The 25,640-nt window shown below is 39.2% G+C and overlaps 1 protein-coding gene across 7 annotated transcripts in view; it reads right to left on the reverse strand.

Annotated features, from left to right (window-relative positions):
- The window catches only part of LOC131689196 (kazrin), a 372,509-nt gene that overhangs the window by 250,230 nt on the left and 96,639 nt on the right, over positions 1-25,640 (reverse strand). For all 7 annotated transcript variants that reach the window (XM_058974118.1, XM_058974119.1, XM_058974117.1 and 4 more), the window contains exon 2: positions 12,135-13,081. The gene's annotated coding sequence lies outside the window, so the exon portion shown is untranslated. The remainder of the gene's footprint in view (positions 1-12,134; positions 13,082-25,640) is intronic.

Raw genomic sequence — 25,640 nt, forward strand, 5'->3', positions numbered from 1 at the left:
CTGAAGAAACAAAGTCTTCATCTTTAATATCTTCAACATTATTGCTCATTGTCTGTGGACAATCCTTCTAAAGCCAAATTTATAATAATACTTTTTAAATATCATTCTGACAAATTCGGTGTGTTCCGTAAAAAGGTTCTGCAATACGAAAATGACTTATCTCGTCTATTCTCAAAGTAATTTGACAATTTTTGAAAAATAAAGTATTTCAAATAGTGATTGATTGTTAATGTGGAACCGGCTGAGTTTACGTCAATAGTATTTTCAGACAGCTCATAAAAAATAACAAGGTTTGTTATTTGCTACTATGATTTTCGTGATCAATCCTCCTATAAGTGAGATTTTTTAACTAATTTTTTTGGAAAAAGAAAAGAGCTAACGTCTTTGTAAAAGTTGTGGAGATTGGCTTCACGAATCTATTTGCTGAATATACGAAGTTTCTTCTTTAAATGCCTAAGAAGTTATAGCTCGTTGTATTTGAATGACCCCCAAACAAAGTTTTTTTAATGTACATTTTTGCCTTTCTCATATAGAAAGGTTATGCAATCACTCTGAAAAACGTCAACCTAATCCCGGCCCGGAGGGCCGACTGTCATATCCCATTCGACTCAGTTCGTCGAGATCGGAAAAAGTCTGTATGTGTGTGTGTATGTATGTATGTGTGTGTGTATGTGTGTGTGTATGTGTGTGTATGTGTGTGTGTATGTGTGTGTGTATGTATATGCGTATGTGTCAAATAATGTCACTCATTTTTCTCAGAGATGGCTGGACCGATTTGCCCAAACTTAGTCTCAAATGAAAGGTGCAACCTTCCCATCGGCTGCTATTGAATTTTGGATCGAACGGAATTCTGGTTCCGGAATTACGGGTTTCAGAGTGCGGTCACACAGAAATTTCTCATATAAACTATAGGAAAAATTAAAAATAGAATTTTTATTTTTGATGCTAAATGTGTTCAAGGTGCATGAAACGTCGAGATTTGATGCAAACTCGAAAAAAAAATTTGACTACGATTCACTTTTTTGGATTTTGGCACATTTTTGCCTTTCTCATATAGAAAGGTTATGCAATCACTCTGAAAAACGTCAACCTAATCCCGGCCTAAATTTTTTTTTCGACTCGTTTAGGGTTTCTGGATTTTAACAGGGGCGTAGTTGATGGTTTTTCGGAGAGGGGTTACACCCCCCATCTACTGTTCGCGCCCCTCCTTTAAAAATCTCCTTAAATCACCCCTCAGACCACCACCCCATCCAGCCCTCATACTCCTCCCTTTCAACCCCATCATCTTTAAACCACCACTATATCACAAAGCATACCAATTTAAGCTGGGGAGTCGTTCGTTCATGGGACTTTCGCCCTCTTCACATACCCACCCCCGCATGACAAAATGAGTTAGCAAGCAGATAACATTGATCTAATGCTGATTAGGCTAATGGAGTATGATATTTTTTTGTTTCAAGTGTTTCACCGTCGACACGTAGCTCATCAAGTTCGTGGCTGGCATGCCATTGTGTATAAGTGCAAAGTGTACTAAGAATGTAATGGACATTTCCACGATTATGTTGAACATAAAAAGCCTCCGTGCCATAGTTTAGAGAAATGAGAAAGGCACAATTGCACCGCTAGGTGGATTAAAACAGGTTTTTTAATATACATTTGCACGGGTTTCATATGTTCTAGGAAATTATTTCAAACGAAAAAAATGCACCTTTTTATTAAGGCATAATTTATCCTATCTCGATTGCTTTCGAAGATACATTGAAGACCCATTTTTTCATGAGAAAAAAATACAACAAAGACATTGATAAAATCGGACCATAATTTTTTCTTTCTTTTTAAGAAACCGAAGCTCTTAAACTATTCGTCTTTAGTCCCTAGATAGAGCCTAACAACTTTTCCTGATTACTTAGGTTAAACTCCCTTTAAGAGGGTCTGACAGAGCAAAAATTTAAAAAAATTTTTTTTGGATTTTTCGGATCTCTAAGATGAGAAAAATATTCTTCCAACTATCAATTTTCATACGAAGCTGATAAAATCGGGTCAAAAAGTTGATAAAATCGGGTGCTAATAAAGTTGTGTCTTCACCATATTGGACATTTTTTGAAAAACTATGTTTTTTTTTAAATCATCCATAATTGCACTGAAGACGACCGGGACAAGTGAACTCTATTGAATATTATAGTGTTGATGTAGCATTTCTAATTACTCCTAGAGCTAGCTACCCGTTTTTGCCCACTCGAAATTTATACTTTCAAAACTTTTGCTAATTTTACCAAAAATTATCCAACAACTTCTCAGTCGCAAGAGATATACCGATGATCTCGTCTGCAAAGATATGCCTTTCGATAAAACCAACAACTTTCTGGAACAAGCTGAAGTTTTATCTACGATATTTAAGTTGCGTTAAAAATAGTTTTTAGGGGGTCATTCACAAACAACGGTCAATAGCTTCCAGTGTGCTATAGAGATTTTTGGTCTTCCGTAAACATGTTCGCAATAACAAGTTCTTTAACTATGCTATATTTCACCCTACGGAGAAAAAGTGGGTAAACACTAAAATTTCTCACAAAGACGAAATTTTTTGGTAAAACCAGTCTTTGCACTTGAAGGGCACAAATCGAAGAGCACTTTTTACATGGGTGCGTTTCGACTTCGTGTCATCAGAAACTGACACTAACTTTTTGTCGGAATAGATTCGCGCCGGCTTGACGCAAATCCCTAAATAAAGCATAGAGCTTTCACATAGGCCTGCTAAGCCAAGACAAGTTTCGGCTTCACTGTGTCTTACAGGCATAAACAGAACTTCTACTCGGACGGGACATCACGTTTGACTAGTCGTTCGATTGAAACACAAAGTGTGTTTTAGTTTTAGGGATTTGCGTCAAGCCGGCGCTAATCAATTCCGACAAAAAGTTAGTGTCGGTTTCTGATGAGACGAAATCAAAACGCACCCATGTAAAAAGTTCTTTGGCATTTCTGAAGACTTCATCTTGTTTTTGATACTTTGAATTTGTAGCAAATATTTCACTCCAAGGGGGATTATTAAAACTACGTCATAAAACATCCAAGAAGACATCATTTCTGTACGCTTTACCGTTTAGCGTGAATAGATTTTCGCACGGTTTTTCATTGTGGATTGGAATGAAAATTAATAATACATATAGGGGAACCCGAGGCTATTCGGACCTACTTAAGCAAATCGCCCTTTTAGGTGGATAGATGTGAAAAAAGTTACCGATCAAAAGTCCTAATTGTTAGTTTGAAACCTCAGCTACATTTTGGTGCCAAAAAAAGTTAATTTGCACCACTCAATGGCAGCGCTAGGCGACGATTTGCAAACCTCTACATTTTCCATCCTTTTACAATGTAGGGGTAATTCGGACTTCCCTACGGGGCAATTCAGACCGTCAATTTTCTTAAATTTTTTTACAATGGAATTATGTTTACCTATGAAATATTTATAAGAGACACTCCTTAAGAGGCAAAAAAATTGCTTTACAAAAACATTATCTGGTAAATCACAGCTGTCGATTGGCGGCCCGTGTATTTTTTTTGCTGTGGCGTGTGCAATGGTGTGCGCAGCCGCAAGCCGCTGAACGGTGGTTGACGGAATAGGGAGTCCGAATAGCCCCGTACGCTCATTTCGCACAAAAGTGGTGAGCGTTCCGAAAATATCTGTGTTTTGACCCAAAGAAAAAAATTTCCATAACATAGGAGCCTCAAGCTTTCTAAAACACTTACCATTTATTTTTTCATCTTTAGTTGTTGATTTAATCACTGTTTTTTTCCATTATAATGATTTTTGTTTAGAGAATGGCAAATTAACGAAACATGTTGTATCTCCTATCTACGAAGCACAAATAATCAAATTCAGCTTTCAAAATTAAAGTTTCAGAATAGCGGTTCCACGAACATGTCCGATAGTCAGAAATTCCTGCTATTTTCTGAGAAATCGAGGGGGTCCGAATTACCGCCACTGTCTTAATATCCCCGGGTTCCCCTACTTCAAATATACGCAATATTTTTATTTTATTTTTTATCTTAGCACAACATAAAATATATTCCATGAATAATGCATTGAATGAAGAAATTAAATATTTTATTCACAATGCATTAGTAATAAATCGATCGTCCACCTATGTTAATTTTGAGACTTTACTTTTAATTTGTCCCATGCTAATTCGATCGATATAATGCCCGAAGAGATTGGAAAGAGTTGTAAGAAATGTCTCATCACACTGTTAGGTGGATTAAAAGCGTTTTTGAACAACAATAGTTTTTTTAAAACCATCTATAACTTCGCTGTAGACAACGAGAGACTAGTAAACTGTATTGAGTTTAAGGGTGTTGATGTAGCATTTCTAGTTGCAACTAGAGCTAGCTTCGGCTTTTGGTCGGCAATGACTGGGCAGTGCGTAAGCCTCTTGTACCTAAAGGCATAAAATAGACCCCACTTGCGGTCCTTAGCTTCCTGCCCAGTAACTCCTAGCCCTGGCCTCCTCGTGGCGTCGACTGGGATACGAGTAACCTTAGTGAAGATTGGGTAACCAACCCCGGTGGGAACTTTGCCCAGCCAACATTTTGATTCACTTTTACCGATTACAAACCAATTAATCATACGTTTACACGATGCAAAATGATTGTATAAAATGCATACATTCCTTCTATGTGAAAAAAGTGGAGGCCATATAGGTACAATTCGGACTATAGATACAATGTGATATACGATGTATGTTAATTTCATCAAAATGTTTATACAATCCTTCAGATTTTTTTTTTTGAATTTGTATATGATTAGCTGCACAGTTATACTGGGAAGCTTATACAACTTTATGGCTAAAATAAGCTATGTATCCCATAACGAATACGGGTTGCATTTTGCTTAAAAATGCGAAAGAGCGAGCAGTTCTTCCTATATATTCAAAATACATAAATCTGGACAATTTTTGCTTAATTTGTTAAGACTGCTAATATTTCATAGTTGAATTCTCTGAACATATAATTTTAAATTTAAATTACCTTTTGCTTCCAGTCTCGATCCTGAGATATCTGTATCCGCAGCGTAGCTGTTATGCATTGGTATAAGTATTCCGTTGACGAGAGGTAATATTCGTTTATCTTATTCTTTTTGTGTTTACGATTTCGAAATACCATAATCGTATTCAAATATGATACTCTAACATTGCTTAGAATTCAATGCGTGATATCTCGCTAAATGATTTTATTGGGAAATATATGCGATTAGGTTTGACATAAATTGAATTGTTAACCGGTCATTTATATAACTCATGAGTATCGAAAATAATTATTGATACATTGTTATATGCTTTTATATATAGGCAGACGTCGATATTGATTTTTATAGAGATGATTTAGACGGTTCTGAAGACCAGATCTCAATCCATGATGCCAGTATTTTCCACCATCCTTCATGTTAATTATTTCTAGTTCTCTTGTAGTCTTCATAAGCGTCCTGGGATCTTTTGGTAAATCAGCATGTATATGAGTGTTCAGCACACCAATAAGTGATTTTAGAGCAGATTGCGATATTTGGTATTCAGAAGCCCAGTTTCGGATAACAGACATTAGTGACCCTAGACACTAGAACATAGTGAATATTTATGTCCAATTCAAAATAATAAGTAAAAGTACCTTTGCTTTCAGAATCATCTACTTTACAAGCTTCTTGAAATTATTCAAACGGAACTTCGTTATTGTGCATATTTTCTTGTTCATTGATTTCAATATTCGAAATAACGGTTCCAGTGATGAACCACAATATTGTAGGCCAGAATAATCCCTACTTACTCGATCTTCACATTGAGAAGAAATCTGTCTTTTGCATTTTTGGAGCAATCGACTGTACGTTCCAGTTTTGCGAATACGAGTCAATTTATTTTTAATAACGAAAGCGTTCATTCTCTATTCTTTCGACACTCAGGAAATTCCGCGAAAGAGCAACGTTTGTAAAAATAATATTACTATTACGAACAACTTTACAATTTAATCCAATTCCTAATCGACTTATATATAACATATCGAAGATGTCATAAATATTTCTGTTTTACAATTATGTGTTGAGTTAGGGAGGATCAATAAACAACTTTAAATAAACATTGTATTTCGATCATTGATTTGCATTTTAAGTAACTTTTTTACAACTTGTCATGACTTTAGCTGGAAGTACTTATAATTCTGATTTCGTCTGATAATATTTACAATTTGTATTGAACATTAATATACGACTGCTTGTTTGCTCGGTGGTCGTATGCTGGCAGGGAAGGGGGGATTACCCTTCTTCGGAAGGTGTAAACCTGTCCTGGTGCCCAGGTGGGACCTTAAGCAATCCTGGCACGATGGCCCACCGGCGAGACAGGTGGTTGGCGTAGGCCCTATAAGCCGCCCCTTAAAAAACCCACATAACGAACAATACAGAAGAGAATACGACCCAGAACAATCGGCAACGACCCAGGCGACGAATAAAGGATCACGATTGGAAACTCGGAACATGGAACTGCAGATCGATCGGCTTCGCAGGATGTGACAGGATAATCTACGACGAGCTACACCACCGCAACTTCGATATCGTGGCGCTGCAGGAACTTTGCTGGACGGGACAGAAGGTGTGGAAAAGCGGGCATCGAGCGGCTACCTTCTACCAGAGCTGTGGTACAACCAACGAGCTGGGAACCGGCTTCATAGTGCTGGGCAAGATGCGCCAACGTGTGATCGGGTGGCAGCCGATCAACGCAAGGATGTGCAAGTTGAGGATCAAAGGCCGTTTCTTCAACTACAGCATCATCAACGTGCATTGCCCACACGAAGGGAGACCCGACGACGAGAAAGAAGCGTTTTACATGCAGCTGGAGCAGACATACGACGGTTGCCCTCTGCGAGACATGAAAATTGTCATCGGCGACATGAACGCACAGGTAGGAAGGGAGGCAATATACAGACCGGTTGACAACGGCCAACGATGTGTGAACTTCGCAGCCTCCCGTGGAATTGTAATCCGAAGCACCTTCTTCCCTCGCAAAGATATCCACAAAGTCACCTGGAGATCACCGGACCCAGTAACAAAAAATCAAATCGACCAGGTTCTAATCGACGGTAGATTCTTCTCGGACATCACAAACGTCGCAGTGCGAATATAGATTCGGACCACCACCTGGTTGCAGTATGCTTGCGCTCAAAACTTTCGACAGTGCATAGCTCTCGTCGAAGCCGAACGCCGCGGCTAAACATCGAGCGGCTACAAGATGGCAGAGTGGCTCAAGAATACGCGCAGCAGTTGGAAGTGGCACTACCAACGGAAGAGCAGCTAGGCGCAGTTGCCCTTGAAGATGGCTGGAGAGATATCCGATCCGCCGTAGGTAGCACCGCAGCCACTGCACTAGGTACGGTGGGCCCGGACCGAAGAAGCGACTGGTACGACGGCGAATGCGAGCAGTTAGTCGAAGAGAAGAATGCAGCATTGGCGAGAATGCTGAAACACCGCACGAGGGCGAACGAGGCGCGATATAAACAGGCACGGAACAGGCAGAACTCGGTTTTCCGAAAAGCGCCAGCAGGAAGACCGAGATCGCGAAGCGATGGAGCAGCTGTACCGCGCTAAAGACACACGGAAATTCTACGAGAAGTTGAACCGCTCGCGCAGGGGCCACGTACCACAGTCCGACATGTGCAGAGATACAAACGGGAATCTTCTCACGGACCAGTGTGAGGTGATCCAGAGGTGGCGGCAGCACTACGAAGAACACCTGAACGGCGATGCAGCAGACGACGCGGATGGCACGGTAACGCACCTGGGAGCACGCGCGGAAGACATTACACTACCGGCTCCGGATCTCCAAGAAATCCAGGAGGAGATCAGCCGGCTCAAAAATAATAAAGCCCCTGGGGTTGACCTAATACCAAGCGAGCTACTAAAACACGGTGGCGAGCCACTGGCTAAAGCGCTGCACTGGGTGATTACCAAGATTTGGGAGGAGGAGATTTTACCGGAGGAGTGGATGGAAGGTGTCGTGTGTCCTATCTACAAACAGGGTGACAAGCTGGATCGCTGTAATTACCGAGCAATCACCCTGCTGAACGCCGCCTACAAGGTACTCTTCCAAATACTATGCCGTCGACTATCACCAATTGCAAGAGAGTTCGTGGGGCAGTACCAGGCGGGTTTCATGAGCGAACGATCTACCACGGACCAGGTGTTCGCTCTTCGTCAAGTACTGCAGAAATGCCGCGAGTACAATGTGCCCACACATCATTTGTTCATCGACTTCAAAGCCGCATACGATACTATCGATCGAGATCAGCTATGGCAGATTATGCACGAGTACGGATTCCCGGACAAACTGACGCGATTAGTGAAGGTGACGATGGATCGGGTGATGTGCGTAGTACGTGTCTCAGGGACGCTCTCGAGTCCCTTCGAATCACGCAGAGGGTTGCGGCGAGGTGATGGTCTCTCGTGTCTGTTATTCAACATCGCGCTGGAAGGTGTAATAAGAAGAGCAGGGATCGACACGAGTGGTACGATTTTCACAAAGTCCGTTCATCTACTTGGCTTCGCCGATGACGTTGATATTATTGCACGAAACTTTGAGAAGATGGAGGAAGCCTACATCAGACTGAAAAGAGAAGCCAAGCGCGTCGGACTTGCCATCAACACGTCGAAGACAAAGTACATGATAGGAAGAGGTTCACGAGAAGAGAATGAGAACCGCCCGCTTCGAGTTTGCATCGGTGGCGACGAAATCGAGGTGGTTGAAGAGTTCGTGTACTTGGGCTCACTGGTGACCGCCGACAATGATACCAGCAGAGAGATTCGTAGACGCATCGTGGCAGGAAATCGTGCTTACTTTGCACAGTGGTCGGAAACGCCAAAAACGTGAACTTAATTCACTAGAGGCCAAACCGTCGAATATATTCACAGGATGTCTTTGGAGGAATTGTTCGTGTGAATATTCCTCACAATCTGATGACAATTGAAATTAGGCATGGCTTACTATGATCGAACTAAAAAAATAACTTTTTATACTGATGAGATAGAAAGTTGGTGTCTTCGACAATGTTTTGGGGATGCTCATAGTGAAGAATTTTGTTGAAGAATTTGAGCTTGTAGGAGTGAAGGTTATCGAATTATAAGGCGTTTTCTATGGCAACACCCTTAAATCTAGTTTTTTTAATATAACTTTTTTCATTGTGACTTTTCGTGCAAACTATGTTCTAGACAAATGTTTAGGTATCAAAACTACATAATATTGTCGAAGACTGTATGTAAAAATACTCATCCGTTTCAAAGTTATTGAAGATTTTTACATTTTTGTACACCAATTTCAACTACGTATAAGAAAGAAAGGTGCAAACCAAAATTCACGAACAGGCACTTTTTTACTCTCTAAACTATGCACAGTACAGCTAAGAAGGTTTGGTGCGTGGCGCTCTAGAATCCTATGAATAGGGTAAGCTTACTTTATCATGTTTTTTTGATTTTTTCCATACAAAAAACAGAAAAAAAAAATTTTTTCGATTTTTTCCGTAAAATTTAATAAATAATGGTGTGACATCCTTTTGTAAGCATTAAATTCATTATGGCATGTCTATTTGAGTATATATTAGTTTGGCATCTTGAATGATATTAAAAACTATACATTTTTGCTCCCACGTTTATAAAATCTGAAATATTCAGGTATAAGTGAAAATAATACTTGTAATTGAATATCGAACCAAGAATTTCAAAAATTGGGGCAAAAAAATAAAAAAAAAAATTTGCTGATTTTTGTATGGAAAAAGTCAAAAAACATGATAAAGTAAGCTTACCCTATTCATAGTGTTCTAAAGTGCCACGCACCAAACCTTCTTAGCTGTACTGTGCATAGTTTAGAGAGTAAAAAAGTGCCTGTTCGTGAATTTTGGTTTGCACCTTTCTTTCTTATACGTAGTTGAAATTGGTGTACAAAAATGTAAAAATCTTCAATAACTTTGAAACGAATGAGTATTTTTACATACAGTCTTCGACAATATTATGTAGTTTTGATACCTAAACATTTGTCTAGAACATAGTTTGCACGTCACAATGAAAAAAGTTATATTAAAAAAAACTAGATTTAAGGGTGTTGCCATAGAAAACGCCTTATAATTCGATAACCTTCACTCCTACAAGCTCAAGTTCTTCAACAAAATTCTTCACTATGAGCATCCCCAAAACATTGTCGAAGACACCAACTTTCTATCTCGTCAGTATAAAAAGTTAATTTTTTTAGTTCGATCGTAGTAAGCTATGCCTAATTTCAATTGTTATCAGATTATGGGGAATATTCATACGAACAATTCTTCCAAAGACATCCTGTGAAAATATTCGATGGTTTGGCCTCTAGTGAATTAAGTTCACGTTTTTGGCGTTTCCGACCACTGTGCTTTGGCCTCCGCAAGACACTTCGGTCGAACAGAGTTCGCCGTCGTACGAAGTTGACCATCTACAAGACGCTGATTAGACCGGTAGTTCTCTACTGGCACGAGACTTGGACAATGCTCGTGGAGGACCAACGCGCACTTGGTGTCTTCGAACGGAAAGTGCTGCGTACCATCTACGGTGGAGTGCAGATGGAAGACGGCACATGGAGACGGCGAATGAACCATGAGTTGCATCAGCTGTTGGGGGAACCGCCCATCTGTCATACCGCGAAAATCGGACTACTACGGTGGGCCGGGCACGTAGCCAGAATGTCGGACAATAGCCCGGTAAAAACGGTTCTCAATTGCAATCCGACCGGTACAAGAAGACGTGGCGAGCAGCGAGCACGATGGATCGACCAGGCGGAAGACGATTTGCGGACCCTTCGCAGACTGCGTGGCTGGCGACGCGTGGCCATGGACCGAGTGGAATGGAGGAATCTTTTGTATACGGCACAGGCCACTTCGGCCTTAATCTGTTAATAAATAAATAGAGCTAGCTTCCTTTTTTTGTCCATTTAGAAGTTATTACTTTTAAAACTTTTGCTAATTTTACCAAGAACTACCCAATAGCTTCCAAGTCGCTGTCTCTTGATAAGACGAACAACTTTCTGGAATATGCTGAAGTTTTATCTATGATATTTAAAAAGTAACGTCGCAATTTTTTTTAAGGGGTCATTCACAAAGAACGGCCAATAACTTCGAGTGTACCATAATTAGGGATTTTTGGTCTTTAGTAAAGATGTGTGTTCTTGTTTTTTATACTTGGAAAAAAAATCATAGCAAATATCTCACTTCAAGGGGATTAGTCACTATAACTATATCAAAATTAAAGGTCTTGGTCCTGAAGACATCATAGACATAGAGAACAAAAAATGCGACAAATCAGCAAATATCGCAAAAACCGCGCATTCCGCACGACCGCAACTATCCTGAAATTGTGTCTGCATATTGTGGATCAAAAATGCGATACTTCAGTCATAGATTTCTAGTGTATCCATGTTTACCCATCTGTCAACGAAGTCCGCATGTACTCACATAAAATAAGTCCGGTGTTAAGGAATACGGATTTAGCATATGAAAATCGTAATACTTGATTTTTTAAAGAAACTATAAATAGCAGAGCTTTTTATTTACGAAAACAGCTTCAAACAATGGAGTCGGATTTGAATGTTTCGTGATCTAATCATCAGTAATTGACACCAACTTGATGTCAGTTAGACGATATATCCAAACTAACACCATAATTCTTGCTTATTTTAAAATATTTCAAATATTTTCAAAGTCGAATATACTGCCGCTCTACGCATAATTGTCCCATGTATATAGGGAATCCCATAGATCATGGGACAGTTATGCTTATAGCGGCAGTATAGTTGAAGAAATTCTTTATCCAGTGCAATCATTATCTCATTTTTTTAAATTTTGCGACTTAGTCCGGTCTGACTTAACACCGACCATTTGTTGGTTCGTATGGTGAAGTTGCGCTAAACTTGCCCAACTTCTTCATTTTTGATATTAGCCATCCTCTTGCGCTACGTATTCACAGTGACTTCGCCGAAATTTTATTTAATATTGGACGCAAAATCGTTATCCAGAATCTTCAAGTATTACACTGATTTAGAATGTGAACTAACCGCCAGCAATCTATGCAGTATTTTCCATTCCATTAAACTTACCGTCGAAAGAAAGAACTGCTTCTGTCCAGCAAATAGCTTACTATAATCCTTCAACTGTTTTTTTTCCTTTCTTCCCGGGCAGAACCGGCTCGTCGTCGGATCACGTTACCCAGCAAGCTTAACAAGTTATTTGATCCGGTAAATCTTCTTGTCACACGACAACCTTCTTTCGCATGCACTTAGAAACTTCTGCTTTTTGCCCCAGCTGTCACTTTTTCCTGCTGCGTTGGCACTCAACACTTTGTATATTTTATGAAAATTTCTTACTCAGGAAGCTCTTGGCCTTACTCCTTTTTTTCCTGCTGCACTTGCTGCACACTACATTTGGTCGAATAAAACGGGGGAACCCGGTCGTGTGTATGACAACGTTCTACCGATAATGGACTCTGCACTATTTCAACTTGCCGGCTTTAGGATCCTTTTTGCGACCCCCTCCGGATCTTGTTTCCCTCCTTTCTGATGCACTTTTGCACAAATCTTCACACAAGGTCACAACTGGCCCACAACAGCAACAAAAAGCAGCATTCGATTCTCGTACAGTCGGAACGCTGCCTGATTCTCGGTTAGTTACACACTTGTAGGAAATCACTTATCCTTTGTATTGGATTTTGCCTATTTTTTCCAACACACACAGACACACACTTTCCCATTCAATGCCAATCAAAAACACTCACAGAGCACCGACTAGGCAGTCAGTTTGCTTTCACCCGAACTGCTCACTGTTTCGGTATAGAGAACTATAGGAATCGATTTTCCCTTCTTTTTCACCACCCACCAGCAGCTGGTTTTGCTCCGTTCTTTCACTTGGTACTGAACAATTCCGAACGACCCGGTGACGACGGTTTATCGTTTCGGGTCTGCTTCTATCACTAGAGGGTGAGCTTTGTGTTTTGTTATAAGTAGTAACTGCAAGCAACAGGAGGATGATTTACGATTTTCTGGATAACCTAGAAAGAAGAAGAAGAAGAAAAAGGAGTGTTTTAAATTGACAGCGTTATCAATGGGTTTGCGTGTGTGTTCGTAGTAAACTATCAAGCGTCTCCTTCGCAGCCGTTTAAAATGAAGGTGGCGCGCGATATTTTTCGTCCCGCTAACTGGCAACCGTGCGGAGGCAAGCATCAGGTGATGGCAATCACTTTGCCGCTCTCTATTGACCGTCAGACGAACGTTGGATGCGCCGTTCGAAGCGCACTGTTTCACAACTTTCAGGCAAAGTTTAATTAAATTGGATGTTTTTGTGATAGCGTTGTGGTCAATGTCAGCAGCTCTTCCAGCTTTAACAACGTCCGAACGGTCAGTCAATTGATGAGACTGAACTTGCTAGTTTTTTATGAGGGGTGGGGCAGCAGCGGAAGGAATGACAGATTTAATCAGGCGCTATTATTGCGATAGATTGGTACCGTTCGAAGTGGACCAACTTTTCAAAGTTTATGGGTGCTCTGAATTTTGAATGGAAATATGGGACGTACGATCTCCGGGAGCGACGAAACTCATTACTGAATGCGGTGGAATGTGGCTGATAGGCATGGAATGATTGATTCTGTTTTTGACTGGTCCTACTAACTGGACAAATATGCTAGTAAGAGGAACTATGGCCAGTGTCCGACGTTGATTGAAAGGTGGAGGTGATAAATTACATGGCAAGTGGTGTACGCTGAAAAGGCACATGGGGAATCAATTAAAATTCATCGGACTTCCGCCCAGGAGTCGTTTGGTTACTAATTTATTGTCCCATTGATCGATGGTTGACGTATTTCAATTGCTGCATGGCCACTTTGTAGCTCTTTGATCGTTGGATGGGCTATTGTTGAAACTGTCACATTGTAATAAAATAACCATCATTCAGAGTGTTACAATGAGTATGGGATGATTAATTAGATGTAAAATCATGATTTTATGTGCAAAATAGCAATTTGTTCGTATTTTTTCACAGTGGCTGGTCTGTGATGTTGCCAGAAAACTCGCGATAAATTTGCCCGAAAACTTATGAGCTGCGCACTTAATTTTTTTCTGCCGAATCTCAGTTTTTTTTAGCTTCTTTTGCCGAAATCTCAACAGCTGAGATTCAGCAAACATTATTTTTTGCTGAGATCTCAGTAAAAGTGACGTTTGAGTGCTGAGACTCGGAAAATATTTCACCGAAAATCAGCAAGCTAATTTCACTTTACTGAGATATCAGTTTCTAAATTTGCTGACTACACAGCTGTTGAGAAATTACCGAACCGAATTGAGTGTGTGGCAAGTGATTTGCAGCTGTTGATTGCAAACCAAACTTTTCATCACCAACAAAACGACAGACTTGAAGCAAAATTTCCAGACAGATTTCGTCACCTGCCACTACAGCCGAGAAGTAGTACCATGATAATAAGGTGGTATTGGTTCACAAAAATATAAAACCACCCAACCGGCCACCCAAGATGATCCAGAATGCTGAATTTGGATCTTGGAAAAAATGACCAGTGAAGTTAACCAATCCAGTGTCGTGTTTTTGGCTCTGGTGTACGGAAAGTGGGATTTTCTTTTCTCGTCTTTCATCTGAGTGAGTTTTTTCATATCACTAGAGTTCCGTTATGTCGCTATGGAACGTCTTGTCTATTGGATATGAGAGCTTTCTTTTTTTTAATTGGTCTAATTGAAGGCATGGACCTAGACTTCTGATACCGAGGATAGAGACTTCCGGGAGTGATCTATTCATGGTGAGGCGAGCGCGGGAGTTTGTAGGTTTACTGCCAGGTTATTAGTGTATGGTTGGCCGGGTTGGCCCCGCCAAGCGTGCCTACTTTAAGCGGATGTCGATTTCTTTATCTGTTTTTTAAATAAGTGGAAGATGTCAAAAAATATGGAAGAATAAGTGTATTATTTCCAGGTGAACACTAAAATATTGTTCAAAAGTCGAACTGAAAACGGGAGTTCATGTAAAGACCACACAGGGGCAAAACTGAGACTCTATTAAAGGTGCCAGAAAATCATGCCACGGCCCTATTAGTCAGTGTAAAGTAGATAAAAGAATAAATAACTTTTTTCCGTTTTTTATTCCGATTACGTAGCACATTTTCTTTTTTACATTTTAACGGCATTCAATCAGCTAGAGATTACTGGGTAGGGAAGGATGTGAAAATTTTAAGCCATAGTACTCAAGTGAGAGCAAGGATGTGAAGTATGCAGATCGAAAAACTAGAAATGGCAGGGTCATTGGACCAGGCTTAATACCTTGCGGGCTTAACTTTTGTCTTCTGCTGATGGGAGTCGAGCGTAGGCAGCATAGCTACGAATCACTCAAGTTTACCAACATGTCTCCTGGTAAAGACAAACTTGTCCCTCTTTACCGTGAGAACCGATAAAAGAAAAGCCACGCAAGATCACCACTGAAAACCTGTCGACGATTATTGATTGATGCTAATCGATCATTGATTGATGCTAATCGTCGACAGGTTTTCAGTGGTGATCTTGCGTGGTTTTTCTTTTGTCGGTTTTCCCGGTAAAGAGGGATAAGTCTTTCTTTGTTAGTACACATGCTGGTGAACTTGAGTGATTCGTAGCTACGTAGCCTGCGCTCAACTCCCATCAGCAGAAGACAAAAGTTAAGCTAGCAAGGTATTAAGCCCTGCCACTTCTAGTTTTCCGATCTGTATACTTCACATCCTTGCTCTCACTTGAGTACTATGGCTCAAAATTTTCACAAATTCCCCTACCCAGTAAACTCTAGCTAAGCGAATGTCTTAAAAATGCAAAAATGAATAAATAACGAATGTGTTTGAGTTGAATGAGACGAAAATTTCAATTGCAAACTAGAGCAATAGCGAAAATAAAATTTCGAACCTAGAACAATAGCGAAATTTTATTTTATGGAAACGTAAATGGGACAGATCAATATAACATATCTTTAAAGCTGTAGCAAAGATCGTGGAGTAAGTAAAATCTATTATCATCGAGAAGACAAACCCCTTCTGTACCACGAGAATTGAAATCTCCTCGGTGCAGGGAGGGATTCCGCATTAATACAAACATGACGAAGCCCAACATAGACCCAACTAGTCCTGCACTAAGTTGAATCTCTGGTTGAAATGCTGAGCTAATTGAGGTTTTGGTGTTCCAGAAAGCGCTGAAAGTTCCTCGTTTGATAATAAAATTCTTAGATCAAGATTAGCCTTTACAAGGAATCTCATCTGCCTACAGTTTTCCTGAGAAATAACAGATACCGCCACAAGCGATCGTCAGAGACGCTCTATTCCTGAGTCGTGATGAAAAGAGTGAAAGTGATGAAAAGCATAGCTTTGTACAGTATTTACAGTGTCTAGAACGTCTTTTAAGGGAACACTTAGGATTATCCGGGCACTATTTGCTCGCGGTCATGGTAAAAGATCATGTGGACTCTCCCCACAATAGGCACTCTTTTCAGTACTACCAATGCAAGAGTCATCCTAATCATTCTCTTATTGTGACAATGGACATTATTATTACATTCCATGCAATTCATGACACACGGTTCAAATAGCCGAACCGACAGACGTAGCTTATCGCACAAGCCGTAAATATGCAAAGCAGCTCCACCATAGCTCACCCGATACGAGTTTGAAGGAACATACAATTTTGTCCCGTCCTGTGTGTTTGCCAATTTTCATCTTCGCTCACTGGAGCAAGCGGTCCTTGAAACAGCCGATCGGCTAGTTCAGTACATTGACGCGTAAAAAGCTTCGAATCAGTGTCCACACCGTCGATTTCAATATTGTTGACGGGCATGTAGACGCTGTAGTCCTTCATAAAATATCTGACAGTAATGTAATTTGCTTGCTTTAAACAAAGTTACAATTCTAAGCTTATCGGGGCGAGTTTTCAAGATATCTGCTACTTCTATGTGTATGGTTTTAAACGGGAAATCGGAGTCTTTCATGCCGAATCCTGTTCGACATACCATTAGCTGGGTCTTTTTAGGAGAGCTCATCTTCGTGCTGGAGACCGACGCTAAGTGAAAACTTTCACAACACGAAGGAAGAGACGGAAAAATAAGAAATTGAATTGAAATAGAATGACGAGTGAGGGTATAGTGAAGCAAAAAGTAGTCACCTATCTGTACTCGATGTATGTCTGCATGCTACCTTTCTTAGCAAATGTCAAAAAGAATGTCTGAATAAACTCCTAGTCCTGCGTGATGTACCACAAGAAAAGTAGTTCTGATTAAGCTGATGAGTATTATTGGAACCAAAACTTGATTTGGCTTAGCAAACCAATGAAATATGCACTATGCTATATTTCTTTGTAGTTGACTAAGGAACAATAGTATCTTGGTATAGTCAAAAAAATTTAAAAAAATCACCAAATATTCTTTCGATATCTGGAGGTATACGTTTTTCAAACCTTTGAAAACCTTGTAACTTTTTAGCCGTTGTGTGTCCAACAGAAAAAAATCTTTAAAAGGCCGATGAAAAGCTCATAACAATAACATTTTTTAGCCGATTTTTCTACTTTTATATGTTTTCCGATAAATCGAATTTTAGGTGGCTTATACCAGTACTGGAAAACGATTTTTGTTTTTTAATGAAGTCCTAGCAGTACTAGTTTTTTTTTAATTTTTTTACATTTTAACCTTAGGGTCATGCGCCTCTTTTCTCGAGTTTGAAAAATCTCTTTGCAAAAATTTCTAACCATATGTGCGGAGTTGGGAATCGAAACCAGGTGAATATGTAACGTCAAGTTAACATTTAAAGGTTAGAAGTTAATATTAGAAAATTGTGTATTTTTCATTCTTTAAATCATGAGCTGTTCGTTTAAATTTTCACAAAGCTATGATTACAGCATTTGACCGGTTTATGAACAGCTAGAGTCAGAAGAAGCGGTAGCGACGTCAGAAATGTGTCCAGCCGTAAGTGACTAGGACAGTAGGTCGAATGGACATTAGGCCCAAGGCAATTAAGCCGAATGTTAAATACGAAAACAGAAATTTATTCTGCGTGGAATCCAGGTCTTCTCAGTTGGAGATAAATTTGCGTAGCTCGATTAGACGAATATTTTACTGTTTTAATACCTGGAAAATTAATTGTCTTAAGACAGATGTCTTTCGATTAATTACACTCAGGTTCTTTTCACGCGGTTTTTTGTGCGGTTTTTTACTCGGTTTCCGCGTAAAAAAAACCGCAGTGATTGGAAAATTCGTGTCAAAAACGCGTTAATTCGAAAATGCGCATAAAAAACACTCAGCAAAATAGTTACAATGTTTTTGGAAGGTTTGTTTGTGCGGATTCCGCAAAAATCGCAATTCCTTTTTAATGCGAAAGACGGAAGATTTTCGGAAAGATAGAAGGGACGGGTCTGGAAGACTTCTTATGGCTCGCACTTCAACAATATGGGTATTTTCGGAATGGACTTGACGAGTAGGTGCCAGAAATTCATGTTTGACGCCATTATGAAATCCATGATGGCGACTTCCGGTTTAACAATATTCGCTATAACCGAAGACTGCATATTGCAACTCTGTCCAGAATCTGTAACAACAGCGCCAGTTGCGGTAAAGGCGGTACGTTCCATACACACATATACACTTTTGCATTAAGGTTCCTTCTTTTACACAATAGAGGTACTGTAACCTCTGTCGCTCCTCGTTTGTAAGGGGGAAGGTAAGAGATAACAGTCTTCTTAATATGTAGTTTTCGCTATAACAAATGAAAAATGGGTATTTTCGGAATGGTCTTGACGAGTAGGTGCCAGAGATTTATGTTTGACGCCATTTTGAAATCCAAGATCGTGACTTCAGGGGTACTGAAATTCGCTGTAACTCGATCAATATTGGTATTATACGAATGATATTGACAAGTAGGTGCCAGAAATTGATTTTTGACGCCATTTTGAAATCCAAGATGGAGACTTCCGACTTAAAGAAATTCTCTACAACTGAATCAATATGGGTATTTTTGGGATACTCTCGACGAGTAGAAGACAACAGTCGATGATTGACGTCATTTTGAAATCCTATTTGACTTACTAAATTTGACTTCCGGGTCACCGAATTTTCCGCATGGAAAATCTGGGCGATCATCCAAAACTGCTCGAATATAAGATCTAATCATAAACCAGCGAAACGCAAAATATTTTTATGTGTCATTCCAGAAGAGTGTGATGAGATTGGAAGTGAGTGTAGAAAAAGCGGGATGTTGTGTGAGTTGGGGGTTTGAATTGATTCAAATTTAATGCGTTGCTAAAGTTCAAGTAAAATCAACAGTTGATTTTACTTGCACTACAATTTCAAAAATACCAAAATGCAAAAATATCCATATTGATTAGGTTATAGCGATTTCACTAAACCGAAAATCGCCATCTTTCAAAATGGCGTCAAAAATCAATTTTTGGTTATGGAGAATTTTATTAAACCTGAAGTGGCTATCTTGGATTTCAAAATGGCGTCAAAAATTAATTTCTGGCACCTACTAGTCAAGCCCTTTCCGAAAATACCCATATTGTTGAAGTGTGGGCCATAAGAACTCTTCCAGACCCGTCTCTTCCATCTTTCCGAAAATCTTTTACATTCAAATGGACTTAGAATTTTTTTCATGGAAGAGTCTAAGTCTAGTGATCATCAGTAGGACCGTAGCACTGTATGCTAATAATCTGCTGCGAAGACGGTGTCTTAAGAGGGTTAATAAAGATATTCCGCTAAATCGCTAATTAAATAATTATTTCATAAGAACATTCCACTAATGTTACTTTCTGTTTTTTTCAGTGTTTTCGAAGTTATAATGATTGTTTAATTTATGTTTTTAAAATTGAGTATGTTTGTACTGTGCCAATTATCAAACTTGTCAAATATGTAAGAATTTGACGCGAAAACTGACTTTTTGCATTGCTCTCTGATTATGATCGCTGGCGTATACAAAGATTACGGCTTTTATCCGGCTTCCTTGAACCTCTTTGCACCGCAACTGTAATATAATGTGGTAAAGGTTTCACCAAGGTACCGAGGAAAGTTTGCCGTTAACAGTATTTGTTTCGTTAACAGTATTTGCACATACTGAACCATCGATTTCCACACAGCTCAAGAGCATGAGACGAAGTCAGTGTGATGCTGCCTTATCACATAACTGAAACCAAAGATCTGAAGCGGACTAAGGCCGCTGGTGGCTGGCGAGATGGCCGCCAACCCGCTGTCGGAAGCGGCTGCCCCTCGCAAGCAAATCTGTAAAATATGTCATAAATATGCTTAACATTGTTATTCTAATTTTTAAAAATCTTAGAAATGAATGCTTCCTTAACCCTTAAAGGCACAAATCATTTTTTTTTAATTTTGTGAAAAATGTCTCACAGCTACACTACCGGTCAAAAGTTTAAGTTCACCCTACAATGTTAATGTAATATTCTAAAAGCAATGGTTTTCTTCATTAATTGTTATTTTATTATTATTTAGAATTATTTTTCGACCTATTTCTCTACGTTAAACATATAAAATATGTAGTTTTATCACTTTTCAATAATGAGATGATAATCTTCGAATTAGGTTAATTTAAATTGATATTTTTCTTCGACAGTTACGATTTTCAATATAAAAATCTTTCTACTTTCCTTTTAATAACGAAAAATATGAAATAAATTGAAATATAATTTTTGGAGTGAGCTCTCGCAGCACTAAGATGTTACGCGTATTATGTATTCGATGAATCGAAAGAATACAATCTGTCATAACAAGTTTGTTTGTGATCCACGCGCCACCCAAAAACGTCAAATCCCTTTCTACACTCTGAGCAGTAGGGTGTAGCAACATGATATAGTCAAGACGCACGTGTTTGACAAAGTCTACTGAAAAACCCGTTCAATTATGTAAAATTTCCAAAAAAAGCATATCAAATTAAACTTTTGAAGGATAGTGTTTATCACGTTAATGCGATAATTTTTAGGCGATTTTCAGGATGTTGGTTAAGGGTTAAAAACAGATCATTCTTTTAAATCTTGTTTTCAGTGCTAACCAATCTATTCATCACTCCCTTTGGTCCATTCGGCCTTATGTCCTTCGGCCTGATGGCCGTTCGTTCTAATGACCATTCGACGTTATTACAATTCGGTCAAATGTCCTTCAACAGAATGAAGTAACATTATTTTGCGGTTTAATGACCCAGCATCGTCGGAAAGCGTTCATCTACCCGATTGGTTCGACGGGTCATTGCCAGCGTATTGACGGGCTGTAGAGGTTTACTCTTTACTTGTAAGTTTCTGTCTTCTGTTCTATATGTTTCTGCATGATGCAAGATTGATAACTGAAGGCATCACAAATGCCTGTTTTTTTCAGTTATTGAGCTTCAACGCGTTCGGCCGTACGACATTCGGCCTAGCGGCTTTAGGCCTAATGACCTAGCACCGTTGGACATTAGAGTGGGACATGGTTATATGAAAAAAATAAAATTTGGCTCCGAGTAACTTTTTGGGTCCCATTTAGCTCCCAGAACAACTCTGCAAATTTTTAACTCGATCGGTGAAACTATATTTTCGCGCCCACGGTTTAAAGTTTACATGGGATTTCGTATGGGAAAATTGTCTTTTGCAAATTAATTCTTCCAAGAGTCACCCGTTATCTCCTCAAAATAGACAGATGTCTGATTTTTATAGGAAATTTGTCAAGAAAACAAAGCCTAGAAGACTGCAAAACAGTCTGATGCTTGTGGAAAAAGTTATTAAGCAAAAACCGATTAATGCCCTGAAGATTGATGAAAATTTCACTTTTCATAGCATCACTGCTTCTGACGGTTGCGAAGTGGCCAAATAGTATAGATAAACGATTTAGATACGTAACAGAGAATTAAAACAAAATTGCGTATAATTGGACAACCACCAGCAGTGGTGCTAGAAAAAAATGAATATTTTACCAATCGCCAGAGCATCAATCGGTTTCTGCTTAATAACTTTTTTCTCAAGCGTCAGATCGTTTCGTGGTTTTCGAGACGTTTTTTCTTTGTTAAATTTCCTATACAAGCCACATAACGATTTATTTTTAGGAAGTAATGGGCGACTCCTGGAGGAATTATTTTGTAAAATTTAACTTTCCCATACAAAACCCCATGAAAATTTTAAACAGTGGGCGCAAAAATAAAGTTTCACCGATTGAGCTAAGAATTTGCACAGTTGTTCTAGGACCCAAATGGTACCTAAAAAGTTGCTCGGAGCTGGAATCTATTTTTTGTCCCACCCTATTGGACATATAACGGTTAAACTCCTAAAAATATTGGATCCTCATCGACCAGTCCCAGTGCTTTTGTAGCAGCAATTGGCACAACCAAAAGCGATGCAGACAATAAAAAGGATGGTCCCGTAACCATGTCAGCGAAGAAGCTAAAAAACAATTTGCCGTATTCTTTAAAACAACAGCAGACTGAGTGGCTGGTGTTGCCAGGTGATGCAGAAAATACGCCACTACCTAGGAAAAGAATTTCCAATCGCACAGGTAAATTGCGTGCGAAGCATTAAATAGGTTCTTTATTATTTATTTGTAGCTCCATGAGGCTCACGTATCAAACCGCATTAAATTAGTGGGTTATAATAAAACAGTAAACAGTAATTTTAAAAGCTTTTACTATTCAAAAACCCAAACCCTCCCATCTACTACGCCACCGTATTCCAATTAGCAACACAAAACACTCCTTCTTAACGACCACAGCAACACCACTTGGCACCGTCGGTTTATATTTCCTCGAAAGTACATAATTTTCAACTGTGCTAACGCTACTGCTGTCCTGCATTACCAACCATCGGATGGTCGGTCACCAGGGCCACGGCCGACCGTTACAATATCGGTTTCCTTCCGTTTGCTATAAGGCGGTGGCGGCACTTGATGAAACTATTTGACTTGCCATAAATGGCAGTAGGATGTATGCATGGGGCACACCTTTTTGAGGTTCCACAAATGCCGTGGGGAACGAATGTCGAACGTGCATAAATTGCGGCAGTCGACCTAGTGCGGGGCGCCTTTCCGGGATAACTTTTCTAATGATTCTGGGCTTTGGGCTTTTAACCTATTGTAAAGAAAAATTGTAGTGTTGTTGTTTTCGCTCGGAATGGATATTTTCGTCTCTATTGGTCATTTTTGCCTTGTCCCAGCAAATTTCCAAAATTCCGATTATTGGTGTCAAGTCAAAGCCTAGAGGATTCACTGGCAGTACTGGATACTTTTCAATTTAAATCACCCAATGTTCAATACAATAGGGTATTTTCATATGTCGAAAAATGTGATGAAGTGAGTTTTGTAATCGTCTCATCAGTACCATGGTAGACCGACTCGACCGCCAGACAGGGCCGCCGAGAGGGGGGGGGGGTGTTTCCCCCCGGGCCCGGAGTTTTGAAGGTGGGCCGGATTTTTAACAGAATCTAAAATTTAGACAAATACTTTTTCGACAAAAATTTATTTGAGAATACAATTAAAAATTCAATATCTTGTGTATGAGGTAGAATGGCGAAAATTCTAAACTACTGCATATTTGATATCAACTATGTTTATAATAACCTAATTCTCGCATCGAAACAAGATCAGACTCGAGCGGGCATAGCGGAATTTTTACATTGAATGTTATGTACGTAGCTCACCTGGGTTCGAATCCCAACCCCGCACACAGGAATAGAGATTTGTTATAGGAAAATTCCTAACCTGAATGAAGAAGTGAATGACCTTAAGGTTAAAATTTCTATAATCGAAACAAAAATATGATCAGACTTGCAAGGGTTAAACAATTCAATGGTTTGATTAGATGTCATGAGGTTGTCTTCAAATTTCGCCAATTTGAAATCGATTTTTTTGATTTATTGAATTTTCAATCTTCGAAAGCGCTGTATTAGTATCGAAAGTAATTTCTGAAAGAAAAAAACCCAGCTTCGGGTTGCCACACCGGTTTTTGGAAGCGAGTTCCGCGTCTTCGTTCAGGTAAATCTGAATTCGCCCGGAAGAATTCATTGGATTATTTTGCAATTTTGCGTTGCCCTTTTCTTTACCAGGAATAGCCCAGCACCCAGTCCTTATAAACATCATGCTAGGGTTGCAGGCCCTATGTTCCTCACAAAGAATCTCGAATAAAACTGAAGTGTGATTTCACACCCCGTGTTTGTTTACTGTGGAGCAGAGCAAAGCTCGCTCGGGTTATTCTTCACAGCGAGAGTGGTTGGTGTTTTTGGATTCTTTGTGAATATCCGAGAAAGCGAGTCACTACATCCAACTACATCAACAAAACTGTTAACAAATGCAAAAACATACAACTAAATGTGAACGTCACAGAAAGGTGGAGTGCTTTACCAAAACATTACACTATACGGTGAATGTGAAGAAAATAAGATATTTTTCCTCCTAGTGCTACGAGCTACATAAGACATAAACAGTGCATATTTATTTGTTTTTAAACGTTTTATGCAATAAAAAGGAATGGAAGCGCTCCAAAATTCTGTCGAATGATCACTTTAATTCGAAATTTGAATTGATTTCAACGCATACCAATGTGTCTCTTGAAGTCTATCCCCTGCTCAGTAAAATTCTGCTGGTCAAAGTACCACTAGATGCGGTAACCCTACCTCTATTTGAGAGCTCAATTGAGTCAAATGAGTCATTAAAAACTCTTGATATACCAAAAGAATTCGCAATTAATCCAGAAAATTTAAATTTGGAATTTAATGTATTTGTTTTGCCGTTCATTGATACAAAATCTATAAAAAATCATATTCAGATACGAGATGATACCGAAACATTTTTGTAAAGGGGTCATACTCAAATGACGCAGCTTTTTTCGGCGATTTTCGACTACCAATTCCCCCTAGCAAAGAGGCCAGTGATGGAAAAAAATATATACGTTTTACAATTCTTTCAAATACGGCCTTTTATCAACATTTTCATTATAACAGCAAATTGCGTACACAACAAGCCCCTTTCGTGACGACTATAGGGTTAATAGTTTTGTTTTGAATTTTATATGTCATGGAGCATGAAGAGAAGGTCTCTCAGTTCACAATCCTGCAGCTGCCAATGATTCTAAGAAGCATACGTTCAACTAAATTGCTAAATTGTGTTTGATTGTTTTCGAAGAGAAAATTTAACTCTGCTTCCAAACTAAACCAACTAGTTAGAAAGATTAGCTAACTAGCAATGTAGCAAGTTAAATCCGCATACAAAATCTTTTCGTTTTGGAGGAGTGAGTGTGAGATTTTGAACGTCGCTTCCTGAACGTAACGATTTCAGAAATCAGTTACAACATTCTTGTAAAATATTTTAAGGTATGCTAACACACCAACACAAATAAAAAAATAATTCATGTTTTTATAGGATTATGAATGTGTTCGAATCCAGCATAGCGTAAAATCCAACCAAAACCCTTATTTGAAATTTGATCCATGTTTCTCATATTTTTTTCATTTTTTTATTCCTACGTGGATTTTATTTATTTTGTTAAAATTCCAATGATCTATTTTTCAAGTTGTGGATTGTATGTATATTTCTACAATTGTAAGATTCTGCCTTTTTTTATCTATTTGCATACTTTTATTTTATCCATCTTTTTA

Source organism: Topomyia yanbarensis, chromosome 3, assembly GCF_030247195.1.
Source record: "Topomyia yanbarensis strain Yona2022 chromosome 3, ASM3024719v1, whole genome shotgun sequence".
NCBI classification, from domain to species: Eukaryota; Metazoa; Arthropoda; class Insecta; order Diptera; family Culicidae; genus Topomyia; species Topomyia yanbarensis.